The sequence below is a fragment of the Monodon monoceros genome, unplaced genomic scaffold, assembly GCF_005190385.1.
Source record: "Monodon monoceros isolate NGI ecotype Baffin Bay Population unplaced genomic scaffold, NGI_Narwhal_1 Super_Scaffold_18, whole genome shotgun sequence".
NCBI lineage: Eukaryota > Metazoa > Chordata > Mammalia > Artiodactyla > Monodontidae > Monodon > Monodon monoceros.
This window is the reverse complement of record NW_021703774.1, coordinates 95,458,842-95,474,533: the sequence shown is the minus strand read 5'-3', so window position 1 is coordinate 95,474,533 and position 15,692 is coordinate 95,458,842. Positions and strand designations below refer to the sequence as shown.

At 37.6% G+C, this 15,692-nt stretch overlaps 1 protein-coding gene across 2 annotated transcripts in view; it reads right to left on the bottom strand.

Annotated features, from left to right (window-relative positions):
• The window catches only part of DPYD (dihydropyrimidine dehydrogenase), an 820,498-nt gene that overhangs the window by 592,575 nt on the left and 212,231 nt on the right, over positions 1–15,692 (bottom strand). The window lies entirely within an intron of this gene.

The window sequence follows — 15,692 nt, the reverse complement described above, 5'->3', positions numbered from 1 at the left end:
TTCAATGTTATTGCCCCAAATCTCTGAATGTATTTTTATGTGCTAAAACTCCAGATACTAATATATAGTTTTAAGACAAACTAAAATGTTGTGATGAAAATCATCTAACTATTTATCCATCTTGCAGGTTTAATTATTCATCATTGTGCCAGCACTGAGTATTTTTTTTTAATTTTTACTGGAGTATAGTTGCTTTACAATGTTGTGTTAGTTTCTACTGTACAGCAAAGTGAATCAGCTATATGTATACATATATCCCCTCTTTTTTGGATTTCCTTCCCATTTAGGTCACCACAGAGCACTGCGTAGAGTTCCTGTGCTATACAGTAGGTTCTCATTAGTTATCTATTTTATACATAGTATCAAGAGTGTATATATGTCAATTCCAATCTCCAAATTCATCTCACCCCCCAACCCCGCACTGAGTATGTTTAATAGATTTCTAAAGATTTTTGGAAAAGAATGTCAAATATTTTCCAATATCTTTATCAAGACATTATTCCTTTCTATTAATCATTGCATTAAGACCAAAAGGAGAGACACAAATGAAGCCTGTACAGGCATTACTTGTGTTTGCATCCTCAAGAGCAGCCCTCTTGATTTTATTTATACAAACTATTGATTTTATTACTCTTTAATGCATATCTTTCATGTACTTCTTATTTCTCTCAGAAATACTTTTTTTTCTTTTCTATGAACAGTATTCACAAACTATTGATAACACTTTTTTCAAATAGGAGTGGTATGGAGAAATTTTATTCAAAGATGATACAAGTTTGGGACAATAAGGCAAGTGTGAGATGTCATCAAATCTAACAACTATTCGCTAATCCATATTCTATTTATAGATGAACTGCAAAAGGCATTAGCCATAAATATTGGTTATTATCCATAAATAGTGGTTATCATCCACTATCATGGTAACATATCTTAGATTATACACATGAACTAGCAGATCTTATTGACCAGTTTGCCAAACTGTATCATAAATGTGTTAGACTCATTCTTAAATGTACTTATAGACCAGTTATTACAAAAGCAGGCTTACGTTTTCCTAATTAACATAAAACTTTAGGTAAAAGCTTAAACTTCAGGGCTCTCAATTGCACGGGTCCCTTCCAAGGCCCTGCCTTTAAATTTGTAGCAGTACTTTTGTGTAATTCTTCAAAGAAGGAACCCAAAGTTTATCATCTCAGGCCCCATGAAACCTGAACACTGGCTGTATAATAATCCTTCAACGGCAAGAAGAAAAGAAAAAACAAAAGCTTCCTGGTAACATATATAAATAAAGAAAACAACTAAGCCATATGTGTTGGTCTTACACAACTTATTTTAAAATAGTTGCTTCATATCTAACAGAAAATGAGGTACAGTGACCTCATTTTGTGAGTTGTAAGGTACAGTGACTGAGGTATTTGTGGCTGAGTCAACAAGGTATAACACTGTGAGCCTGCAGCCAGAAAACCCAAGTTTACGTTGACTTTGTGTCAATGACTTATAACATTAGGCGGGACAAGTGACAGTTTGTGATATAATGGGAATTAGATGCTTTGTGCTCTGGATCTGCCCTTTATTACATGTGAACTTGTGTAAGTCTCTTGTTACTCATACAAAAAAATGAGGGTGATAACATTTACCTAGAGGGTTATTTTGAGTATCAGTCAAGTTCTAAGTAAAGTACCTAACATTGTCCAGGGCTAAAGGAGTTTGTTTAACAAACTATAATTTTCTAATCATTTTGATCCTTGGTTTCCTCATGCCCCAAATGGGAAAAACATTGGCTAGTTTACATGTCTTAATGGTTGTTTTTCAACATTTTAAAGTGAGATATTATAAAAAAGCATTGAAGTGCTATGCAAGTATGGAGTATTATGATGCTACATTTTCCCCCTACCTGATCCTATCCTTTGTACTAAGGTCTAATCATCTCCAAAACCAAATTTCAAAAATTAATGAAGATTAGAGAGGGGAGACAGCAGACGCAAGAAGAACTACAATCCTGCAGCCTGTGGAACAAAAACCATATTCACAGAAAGACAGAAAAGATGAAAAGGCAGAGGGCTAAGTACCAGATGAAGGAACAAGATAAAACCCCAGAAAAACAACTAAATGAAGTGGACATAGGCAACCTTCCAGAAAAAGAATTCAGAATAATGATAGTGAAGATGATCCAGGACCTCAGAAAAAGAATGGAGGCAAAGATCAAGAAGATGCAAGAAATGTTTCACAAAGACCTAGAAGAATTAAAGAACAAACAAACAGAGACGAACAATACAATAACTGAAATGAAAACTACACTAGAAGGAATCAATAGCAGAATAACTGAGGCAGAAGAACAGATAAGTGACCTGGGAGACAGAATGGTGGAATTCACTGCTGTGGAACAGAATAAAGAAAAAAGAATGAAAAGAAATGAAGACAGCCTAAGAGAACTCTGGGACAACATTAAATGCAACAACATTCACATTGTAGGGGTCCCAGAAGGAGAAGAGAGAGAGAAAGGACCAGAGAAAATATTTGAAGAGATTATAGTTGAAAACTTCCCTAACATGGGAAAGAAAATAGCCACCCAAGTCCAGGAAGTGCAGAGAGTCCCATACAGGATAAACCCAAGGAGAAACACGCCGAGACATATAGTAATCAAATTGGAAATAATTAAAGACAAAGAAAAATTATTGAAAGCAGCAAGGGAAAAATGACAAATAACATATAAGGGAACTCCCATAAGGTTAACAGCTGATTTCTCAGCAGAAACTCTACAAGCCAGAAGGGAGTGGCATAATACACTTAAAGTGATGAAAGGGAAGAACCTACAACCAAGATTACTCTACCCAGCAAGGATCTCATTCAGATTCAATGGAGAAATCAAAAGCTTTACAGACAAGCAAAAGCTAAGAGAATTCAGCACCACCAAACCAGCTCTACAACAAATACTAAAGGAACTTCTCTAAGTGGGAAACACAAGAGAAGAAAAGGACTTACAAAAACAAACCCAAAACAATTAAGAAAATGGTCATAGGAACATACATAACAATAATTACCTTAAACGTGAATGGATTAAATGCTCCAACCAAAAGGCAAAGGCTTGCTGAATGGATACAAAAACAAGACCCATATATGTGCTGTCTACAAGAGACCCACTTCAAAACTAGGGACACATAACAGACTGAAAGTGAGGGAATGGAGAAAGATATTCCATGCAAATGGAAATCAAAAGAAAGCTGGAGTAGAATACTCATATCAGATAAAATAGACTTTAAAATAAAGAATGTTACAAGAGACAAGGAAGGACACTACATAATGATCAAGGGATCAATCCAAGAAGAAGATATAACAATTATAAATATATATACACCCAACATACGAGTACCTCAATACATAAGGCAACTGCTAACAGATATAAAAGAGGAAATCGACAGTAACACAATAATAGTGGGGGACTTTTAACACCTCACGTACACCAATGGACAGATCATCTAAAATGAAAATAAATGAGGAAACAGAAGCTTTAAATGACATGATAGACCAGGTAGATTAAATTGATATTTATAGGACATTCCATCCAAAAACAGCAGATTACACTTTCTTCTCAAGTGTGCACAGAATAGTCTCCAGGATAGATCATATCTTGGGTCACAAATCAAGCCTCAGTAAATTTAAGAAAATTGAAATCATATCAAGCATCTTTTCTGACCACAACGCTATGAGATTAGAAATCAATTACAGGGGAAGAAACGTAGAAAACACAAACACATGGAGGCTAAACGTTACTAAATAACCAAGAGATCACTGAAGAAATCTAAGAGGAAATCAAAAAATACCTAGAGACAAATGACAATGAAAACACGACGATCCAAAACTATGGGATGCAGCAAAAGCAGCTCTAAGAGGGAAGTTTATAGCTATACAAGCCTACCTCAAGAAATGAGAAAAATCTCAAATAAACCATTTAACAAAAAATAATAATAATAATGAAGGTTGGATTATTTGTCCAAGGATGCTAATGTAAATGCATATGGCTTATCAAGTTTGTTATGAAATTTCATTGTTGGTTTGTATTATTTCCTGAGAAACTACAATGTTTCTCAGGACATGTAGTATGTAGAAGCAGCCTACAACAATACTTAATTCTAATCAATGTTCAATCAATGTTTGTTTGATTAACTGAATCCTTACCTAGTGGGAGTTTAATACAGTGGGTGTTTATACAAGCCAGTTTTCCTGGTATAGTCCTGGTTTGTTTCTGTTGCCCTGAATTAATTAATAGTGTTCTCATTCACTTTCCAAAGTATCTCAGTCATTTGTTTTATTAACTGATTTATAAAGCAATCGACATAACACACAGAGTATATCCAATCTCACATTTCAGTTTATGTACTTTTTCTTAATAATTGATTTTAATATGAGGACTGCACCTAAATTTTTTATTTGTTCTCTACTTATCTATTTCATAGATGGGATGCATCACAAAAAAACATTATTTGAGAGAGGACATGCTATACTCTATTATTTATTAGTGTATGTGTGTCTATATTCTACTCCAATATACCTGTAGAAGGCAAAAGTTTAAGGCTTTCAGTGACTCCATGTTCAAGATGAATATATGGTAGAAATAATATTTGTCCTATTAAAATAATCGCTAACTCAAGTATTCATGTTCCTTCTTCATTCACAATTCTTTAAAGTATTTATTGCAGCATTTAACAAAATATAAATATTGATGTCATTTAAGTAATTTTACTAGGTTACTTAATGTAGCCTCATAATACCTGGCTGCTTGAATCATATCAGTGTATTTTTTTATTATATTATAAGCACTGGTCAATTTGATTTCAACTGTGCCTACTCAATAAAACATAGAAATAAACACAAATAGTATATGATGGTATATAAATAGTATATGATGGTATATAAATATTATATGATGGTGGGCTAAGAACTGGGTATTACAAATGAGAGGTGATATAAAAAACCTGCTGAGAGATACAATTAGAGAAAAATCTAAAGAGTAATTCTGTTGTCAGTGAGTCACCTGATTTAGTCTGGAATTCCGTTTGTCAGTTCCATTCTTAACTGAAAATATGAAAAGTAAACTAAAAGTACAGTGTCAAGAAGTATATGCCACACAAAACAGTATATGTAATGGGTATTAAAATAATCTCATAAAACATTTACTGGGAAAAATAGATATTGTTTTTAGATACCAATTTCATAATCTAATGTATTCCTAAAAATTCACAATTGAGGAAGCAATCTTAAGTACTAATCCTCTGAACCTCATTCACTTTAAGATTTAGAGTCAAACTTTAGAACCTTGGACTTTCAATTTTAATTTTTCTAAATTGTCTCTAAAACTCTTTAACATCAGTAAAAGGGAAGTGATTTGACATGCAGCTAATTATCTACTTATAGTTGTTTTTCAAACTTTAGAAATGAGTAGAAAGATGCATTCTTATTTCACTATCTTTTTGCAACAATTCATTAGTTAAATTTGAGAGGTAATGAGAGTCTAGTTGGTTTATTAAATGTGATAAATACACGATTTCTTAAAAATTCAACTAAACGATCAAACACATTTTAAACTAAAATTTTCAAGTGTTACATTTTTGTAGAGAAATTTTTAAGACCCTGATGAAATTGATAAGAAAATCCACGGCAAACTATTATTTCCAAAATTGTTTTATTGAAGCACTATTATTATACCTAACTGAACTAGGAAAAACTGCCTCCAAGAGAGATTTGGAATCACCCTGTAGCCTGTCTGTCCCACAAGCACACAAAAGTGTATGAAGCAAAGTCACCGCAGATGTGAGGACAGCAAAGGACTGACAATACAGGAACAAACGAAAGTACCTGAGTAGCTGGTCTCCTGATTCTCCTCATGCTATCCTTTGTGTGATTTATTCCTTTTCTACCACAGTCCCTCCAAATCATATGCCCATGTTCAAATGGAAAGGTGTAAGATATGGATTTAAATGATAATGGCAGACTACAGAGTTGCTATTTTAAAAATAACTTATAACAAGGACGGCTTGAAGATGGCGGAAGAGTAAGACGCGGAGATCGCCTTCCTCCCCACGGATACACCAGAAATACATCTACACGTGGAACAACTCCTACAGAACACCTACTGAAGGCTGGCAGAAGATCTCAGACCTCCCAAAAGGCAAGAAACTCCCCACGGACCTGGGTAGGGCAAAAGAAAAAAAGAAAAAACAGAGACAAAAGAATAAGGACGGCACCTGCACCAGTGGGAGGGAGCTGTGAAGGAGAAAAAGTTTCCACACACTAGGAAGCCCCTCCGCGGGCGGAGACCGCGGGAGGCGGAGGGGGGAGCTTCGGGGCCGCGGAGGAGAGCACAGCGACGGGTGCGGAGGGCAAAGCGGGGAGATTCCCGCACAGAGGATTGGTGCCGACCGGCACTCACCAGCCCGAGAGGTTTGTCTGCTCACCCGCCGGGGCGGGCGGGGCTGCGAGCTCAGGCTCGGGTTTCGGTTTCGGACGGAGCGCAGGGAGAGGACTGGGGTTGGCGGCTTGAACATAGCCTGAAGGGGTTAGTGCACCACGACTAGCCGGGAGGGAGTTCGGGGAAAAGCCTGCACCTGCCGAAGAGGCAAGAGACTTTTTCTTCCCTCTTTGTTTCCTGGTGCGCGAGGAGAGGGGTTTAAGAGCGCTGCTTAAAGGAACCCCAGAGACAGGCGCGAGCCGCGGCTAAAAGCGCGAACCCCAGTGACGGGAGCGAGCCGCGGCTAAAAGCGCGGACCCCAGAGACGGGCGGGAGACGCTACGGCTGCTGCTGCCGCCACCAAGGGCCTGTGTGCGAGCACAGGTCACTCTCCACACCCCTCTTCCGCGGAGCCTGTGCAGCCCGCCACTGCCAGGTTCCCGGGATCCAGGGACAACTTCCCCGGGAGAACGCACGGCGGGCCTCAGGCTGGAGCAACGTCACGCCGGCCTCTGCCGCCGCAGGCCCGCCCCGCACGCAGTGCCCCTCCCTCCCTCCCGCACCCCCGGCCTGAGTGAGCCGGAGCCCCCGAATCAGCGGCTCCGTTAACCCCGTCCTGTCTGAGCAAAAAACAGACGCCCTCCACCGACCTACACGCAGAGGCAGGGCCAAATCCAAAGCTGAGCTCCTGTGAGCTGTGAGAACAAAGAAGAGAAAGGAAAATCTCTCCCAGCAGCCTCAGAAGCAGCGGATTAAAGCTCCACAATCAACTTGATATACCCTGCATCTGTGGAATACCTGAATAGATAAGGAATGATCCCAAATTGAAGAGGTGGACTTTAGGAGCGAGATCTATGATTTTTTTCCCTTTTCCTCTTTTTGTGAATGGGTACGCCTATGCTTCTGTGTGAGATCTTGTCTGTATAGTCTTGCTTCCACCATTTGTCCTAGGGCTCTATCCGTCCATGGTTTTTTTAAAAAAATTTTTTTCTTAATAATTAATTTTAATTATAATAACTTTATTATACTTTACCTTCGTTCTTTCTTTCTTTCTTTCCTTCCTTCCTTCACTCCTTTAGACAACGAATCACCCCAAATTGAGGAGGTGGTCTCTGAGAGCAAGATTTATGATTTTTCCCCCTTTACCTCTTTTTGTGAGGGTGTATGTGCATGCTTCTGTGTAAGATTTTCTCTGTATAGCTTTGCTTCCAACATTTGTCCTAAGGTTCTATCCGTCCCTTTTTTTTTTCTAAATATTTTTAATTCAATAACTATATTATACTTTATTTTATTTTTACTGTATCTTCTTTCTTTCTGTCTTTTTTCCTTCTTTCCCTCCTTCCTTCCTTCCTCCCTCCCTCCCTCCTTTATTTCCTTCTTTGCTTCTTTCTTCCTTCCTTCCTTTCCTCCTTTCCTTCTTTCTTTCCTCATACTTCTACTACTTCTCTCTACTTTTTCTCCCTTTTATTCTGAGCCGTGTGGATGAAAGGCTCTTGGTGCTCCAGCCAGGAGTCAGGGCTCTGCCTCTGAGGTAGGAGAGCCAACTTCAGGTCACTGGTCCACAAGAGACCTCCCAGCTCCACATAATATTAAACGGCAGAAATCTCCCAGAGACCTCCATCTTAACACCAGCACCCAGCTTCACTCAACGACCAGCAAGCCACAGTGCTGGACAACCTATGCCAAACAACTAGCAAAACAGGAACACAACCCCACCCATTAGCAGAGAGGCGGCCTAAAATCATAATAAGGCCACAGACACCCCAAAACACACCACCAGACGTGAACCTGCCCACTAGAGAGACAAGATCCAGCCTCATCCACCACAACACAGGCACTAGTCCCCTCCACCAGGAAGCCTACACAACCCACTGAAACAACCTTAGCCACTGGAGACAGACATCAAAAACAACGGGAACTACGAACCTGCAGCCTGCAAAAAGGAGACTCCAAACACAGTAAGATAAGCAAAATGAGAAGACAGAAAAACACACAGCAGATGAAGGAGCAAGATAAAAATGCACCAGACCTAACAAATGAAGAGGAAATAGGCAGTCTACCTGAAAAAGAATTCAGAATAATGATAGTAAGGATGATCCGAAATCTTGGAAATAGAATGGACAAAATGCAAGAAACAGTTAACAAGGACCTAGAGGAAATAAAGATGAAACAAGCAACAATGAACAACGCAATAAATGAAATTAAAAATACTCTAGAAGGGATCAATAGCAGAATAACTGAGGCAGAAGAACGGATAAGTGACCTGGAAGATAAAGTAGTGGAAATAACTACTGCAGAGCAGAATAAAGAAAAAAGAATGAAAAGAACTGAGGACAGTCTCAGAGATCTCTGGGACAACATTAAACGCACCAACATTCGAATTATAGGGGTTCCAGAAGAAGAAGAGAAAAAGGGACTGAGAAAATATTTGAAGAGATTATAGTTGAAAACTTCCCTAATATGGGAAAGGAAATAGTTAATCAAGTCCAGGAAGCACAGAGAGTCCCATACAGGATAAATACAAGGAGAAATACGCCAAGACACATATTAATCAAACTGTCAAAAATTAAATACAAAGAAAGCATATTAAAAGCAGCAAGGGAAAAACAACAAATAACACACAAGGGGATCCCCATAAGGTTAACAGCTGATCTCTCAGCAGAAACCCTACAAGCCAGAAGGGAGTGGCAGGACATACTGAAAGTGATGAAGGAGAAAAACCTGCAACCAAGACTACTCTACCCAGCAAGGATCTCATTCAGATTTGATGGAGAAATTAAAACCTTTACAGACAAGCAAAAGCTGAGAGAGTTCAGCACCACCAAACCAGCTTTACAACAAATGCTAAAGGAACTTCTCTAGACAAGAAACACAAGAGAAGGAAAAGACCTATAATAATGAACCCAAAACAATTTAGAAAATGGGAATAGGAACATACATATCGATAATTACCTTAAATGTAAATGGACTAAATGCTCCCACCAAAAGACACAGATTGGCTGAATGGATACAAAAACAAGACCCTTATATATGCTGTCTACAAGAGGCCCACTTCAGACCTAGAGACACATACAGACTGAAAGTAAGGGGATGGAAAAAGATATTCCATGCAAATGGAAACCAAAAGAAAGCTGGAGTAGCAATTCTCATATCAGACAAAATAGACTTTAAAATAAGGACTATTAAAAGAGACAAAGAAGGACACTACATAATGATCAAGGGATCGATCCAAGAAGAAGATATAACAGTTGTAAATAGTTATGCACCCAACATAGGAGCACCTCAATACATAAGGCAAATACTAACAGCCATAAAAGGGGAGATCGACAGTAACACATTCATAGTAGGGGACTTTAACACCCCACTTTCACCCATGGACAGATCATCCAAAATGAAAATAAATAAGGAAACACAAGCTTTAAATGATACATTAAACAAGATGGACTTAATTGATATTTATAGGACACTCCATCCAAAAACAACAGAATACACATTTTTCTCAAGTGCTCATGGAACATTCTCCAGGATAGATCATATCTTGGGTCACAAATCAAGCCTTGGTAAATTTAAGAAAATTGAAATTGTATCAAGTATCTTTTCTGACCACAATGCCATGAGACTAGATATCAATTACAGGAAAAGATCTGTAAAAAATACAAACACATGGAGGCTAAACAATACACTACTTAATAATGAAGTGATCACTGAAGAAATCAAAGAGGAAATAAAAAAATACCTAGAAACAAATGATAGTGGAGACACAACGACCCAAAACCTATGGGATGCAGCAAAAGCAGTTCCAAGGGGGAAGTTTATAGCAATACAAGCCCACCTTAAGAAGCAGGAAACATCTCGAATAAACAACCTAACCTTGCACCTCAAGCAATTAGAGAAAGAAGAACGAAAAAACCCCAAAGCTAGCAGAAGGAAAGAAATCATAAAAATCAGATCAGAAATAAATGAAAAAGAAATGAAGGAAACGATAGCAAAGATCAATAAAACTAAAAGCTGGTTCTTTGAGAAGATAGACAACATTTATAAACCATTAGCCAGACTCATCAAGAAAATAAGGGAGAAGACTCAAATCAATAGAATTAGAAATGAAAAAGGAGAAGTAACAACTGACACTGCAGAAATAAAAAAAATCATGAGAGATTACTACAAGCAACTCTATGCCAATAAAATGGACAATCTGGAAGAAATGGACAAATTCTTAGAAATGCACAACCTGCCAAGACTGAATCAGGAAGAAATAGAAAATATGAACAGACCAATCACAAGCACTGAAACTGAAACTGTGATTAAAAATCTTCCAACAAACAAAAGCCCAGGACCAGATGGCTTCACAGGTGAATTCTATCAAACGTTGAGAGAAGAGCTAACAGCTGTCCTTCTCAAACTCTTCCAAAATATAGCAGAGGGAGGAACACTCCCAAATTCCTTCTACGAGGCCACCATCACCTTGATACCAAAACCAGACAAGGATGTCACAAAGAAAGAAAACTACAGGCCAATATCACTGATGAACATAGATGCAAAAATCCTCAACAAAATACTAGCAAACAGAATCCAACAGCACATTAAAAGGATCATACACCATGATCAAGTGGGGTTTATTCCAGGAATGCAAGGATTCTTCAATATACGCAAATCTATCAATGTGATAAACCATATTAACAAATTGAAGGAGAAAAACCATATGATCATCTCAATAGATGCAGAGAAAGCTTTCGACAAAATTCAACACCCATTTATGATAAAAACCCTGCAGAAAGTAGGCATAGAGGGAACTTTCCTCAACATAATAAAGGCCATATATGACAAGCCCACAGCAAACATCATCCTCAATGGTGAAAAACTGAAAGCATTTCCACTAAGATCAGGAACAAGACAAGGTTGCCCACTCTCACCACTCTTCTTCAACATAGTTTTGGAAGTTTTAGCCACAGCAATCAGAGAAGAAAAGGAAATAAAAGGAATCCAAATCGGAAAAGAAGAAGTAAAGCTGTCACTGTTTGCAGATGACATGATACTATACACAGAGAATCCTAAAGATGCTACCAGAAAACTACTAGAGCTAATCAATGAATGTGGTAAAGTAGCAGGATACAAAATTAATGCACAGAAATCTCTGGCATTCCTATATACTAATGATGAAAAATCTGAAAGTGAAATCAAGAAAACACTCCCATTTACCACTGCAACAAAAAGAATAAAATATCTAGGAATAAACCTACCTAAGGAGACAAAAGACCTGTATGCAGAAAATTATAAGACACTGATGAAAGAAATTAAAGATGATACAAATAGATGGAGAGATATACCATGTTCTTGGATGGGAAGAATCAGCATTGTGAAAATGACTCTGCTACCCAAAGCAATCTACAGATTCAATGCAATCCCTATCAAACTACCACTGGCATTTTCCCAGAACTAGAACAAAAAATTTCGCAATTTGTATGGAAACACAAAAGACCCCGAATAGCCAAAGCAATCTTGAGAACGAAAAAAGGAGCTGGAGGAATCAGGCTCCCTGACTTCAGACTATACTACAAAGCTACAGTCATCAAGACAGTATGGTACTGGCACAAAAACAGAAAGATAGATCAATGGAACAGGATAGAAAGCCCAGAGATAAACCCACGCACATATGGACACCTTATCTTTGATAAAGGTGGCAGGAATGTACAGTGGAGAAAGGACAGCCTCTTCAATAAATGGTGCTGGGAAAACTGGACAGGTACATGTAAAAGTATGAGATTAGATCACTCCCTAACACCATACACAAAAATAAGATCAAAATGGATTAAAGACCTAAATGTAAGGCCAGAAACTATCAAACTCTCAGAGGAAAACATAGGCAGAACACTCTATGACATAAATCACAGCAAGATCCTTTCTGACCCACCTCCTAGAGTAATGGAAATAAAAACAAAAATAAACAAATGGGACCTAATGAAACTTCAAAGCTTTTGCACAGCAAAGGAAACCATAAACAAGACCAAAAGACAACCCTCAGAATGGGAGAAAATATTTGCAAGTGAAGCAACTGACAAAGGATTAATCTCCAAAATTTACAAGCAGCTCATGCAGCTCAATAACAAAAAAACAAACAATCCAATCTAAAAATGGGCAGAAGACCTAAATAGACATTTCTCCAAAGATGATATACAGACTGCCAACAAACACATGAAAGAATGCTCAACATCATTGATCATTAGAGAAATGCAAATCAAAACTACAATGAGATATCATCTCACACCAGTCAGAATGGCCATCATCAAAAAATCTAGAAACAATAAATGCTGGAGAGGGTGTGGAGAAAAGGGAACACTCTTGCACTGCTGGTGGGAATGTGAATTGGTTCAGCCACTATGGAGAACAGTATGGAGGTTCCTTAAAAAACTACAAATAGAATTACCATATGACCCAGCAATCCCACTACTGGGCATATACCCTGAGAAAACCAAAATTCAAAAAGAGTCATGTACCGAAATGTTCATTGCAGCTCTATTTACAATAGCCCGGAGATGGAAACAACCTAAGTGCCCATCATCGGATGAATGGATAAAGAAGATGTGGCACATATATACAATGGAATATTACTCAGCCTTAAAAAGAAACGAAATTGAGTTATTTGTAATGAGATGGATAGACCTAGAGTCTGTCATACAGAGTGAAGTAAGTCAGAAAGAAAAAGACAAATACCGTATGCTAACACATATATATGGAATTTAAGGAAAAAAAGGATGTCATGAAGAACCTAGGGGTGGGACGGGAATAGAGACGCAGACCTACTGGAGAACGGACTTGAGGATATGGGGAGGGGGAAGGGTGAGCTTTGACAGGGCGAGAGAGAGTCATGGACATACACACACTAACAAACGTAGTAAGGTAGATAGCTAGTGAGAAGCAGACGCATGGCACAGGGATATTAGCTCGGTGCTTTGTGACAGCCTGGAGGGGTGGGATAGGGAGAGTGGGAGGGAGGGAGATGCAAGAGGGAGGACATATTGGAACATATGTATATATATAACTGATTCACTTTGTTATAGAGCAGAAACTAACACACCATTGTAAAGCAATTGTACCCCAATAAAGATGTTAAAAAAAAGAAAAAACTTATAAGTTATAGGAAAAACAATTTTGAAAAATATCATACTATTTTACTCTGCTTTCCTAACCTTTGCTTAATTTGGCTGAAAAATAGATTTATATTTCTTTAAAGGTCAAAAATCAATCATTGTTTTATCAAACAACCAAAACATGAAATTATTTGCATCGTGTTCCACTTTGACTTAAGTATTCACGTCAATAGTTTATTAGTTTGAAAGAATAACAGTATTTTGTATACTGTTATTTATAATTTAATATTTTTATTTTAATATTATTTAAAATAGTTATACTTTTTCTTTTCACTGGAAGTCAATTAGTTCATTGTATTTTGCTTATTTTTTTAACTGAAGTGTAGTTGATTTAGTGTTAGTTTCAGGTGTACAGAATAGTGATTCAGTATTTTGCAGATTATACTCCATTTTCGGTTATTACAAGATAATGAGTGTAATTCCCTGTGCTATATAGTATATCCTTGCTGCTTATCTATTTTATACATGGTAGTTTGTATCTGTTAATTCCATACCCCTAATTTGTCCCCCCCCATTCCCTCTCTCCTTTGGTAACCACAAGTTCGTTTTCTATATCTGTGAGTCTGTTTCTGCTTACCTTCACAACTATGACAGTTGGGTAAATTTAAGTAAACAACGCTTTCACAGAACTCTCTACAATAACTTGCCCTAAGTAGTCAACTTAAAAATAACAAAAGAATGGAAAGCTTTTCTATATAGTTCCACTGGGAGATTTTTATTTATGATTTGATAGATATATTTGAAGACACAGTAATACAAAGTAAAAATGGAACATAATAAGATATATTCCTATCTAAATTCCATGAGTCACTTAAAATAATTTTAATGCCATTCTAATCTATGCTATGTCTTAAATAAACAGACTGCTTTGGAAAGCAGTGGTAGTAACCTCATTAAAACCAAGTGAGAGTTCTCAGAGGAATGGTGTTTCCCTTTCTCTCCCTCTCTCTGTTTCCTCTCTCCCGCGTGTGCTCGCTCTCTCTCTCTCTCTCTCTCCCCCCCACTCTCCTCCCCTTGCCTTATCGCTCTCCCCCTTTCGCCTTCTCCCTCTCTGTTGTCAGGTCACTGACAAACTAACAATATTATTTTAACTCATCTTGTTTTGAAATGCAGTGTTAGTTCGTATACATATTATGTGACCTTTTACTTACTACATCCTTGCAAGCTTGCCCTGTTTTAATGAAGAGGCAATGAGTCCCCAAAGAAAAATGTGGAAGAATTCAAGTGAATCTTCTCCATCAACTAAGGATTTTCTCAGGTTGTAAAGATCATACCTTGTACTGGTCAGGTAAGCCTAATGCAATTTTGAATTTGGTAGGAAAAGAAATTAAATCCAAGAATTTATTGCAACAACTCACAACCTCAAATTGTTTCTATTTTCTCATTCCCAGGAGGCCTTCCTTAGAATTAACCTGTCAGAAAGCAGGAAGGGAATAACCCTGATTTATTACTAAAAGCAAAGTGAAATTTAAGCTTGAGGGATACTATGGGAAGGGTCCTAAAAAGAAAGAATAGATTGCATATATTAAGTTGACAAAATCAGACAGGGAAGTAATTAACTAAAAATCTAGTGTTGGCAGGCATTTAATTTGGTATCCTAGCCAACTGGACACCAAGGATTACAAAATTTTACTGGAACCTCCATATACGCTGGTCATTTAAATGATACATGGGAATTGACCTGGTAGTTGACTCCAAAAGGGAGACCCCAGAGAGAATAAGATGTCCCAGAGAATCAAAGTCATTTAAAAAGGATTCATAAAAGAGAAAGACATGGCACAAACTTACAGGATAAATAGGGACAAAATGTTTTCATATTACTTCATTATAAATTTGCATTCAAATAACACACCGGCTTTTAATCCATAAATTCACAAAAGCTAATGTTAAAGAATATTATTCAGTTTCAGGGTGTTTGATAATTCTACAACCTCTATTACTCAAAAAATATTACAGAAGAATACTGATGCATCATTTCAAGCTGTAAAGATTAAAGACAGTTTCTGGAAAAAGAATCAGTTAAGCAAGATAGTCTTTTCATAATGAGGGCTCCTAGCCACACTCCAATGTAAAGTTAATGAATATATCCCATTTTCAGATCC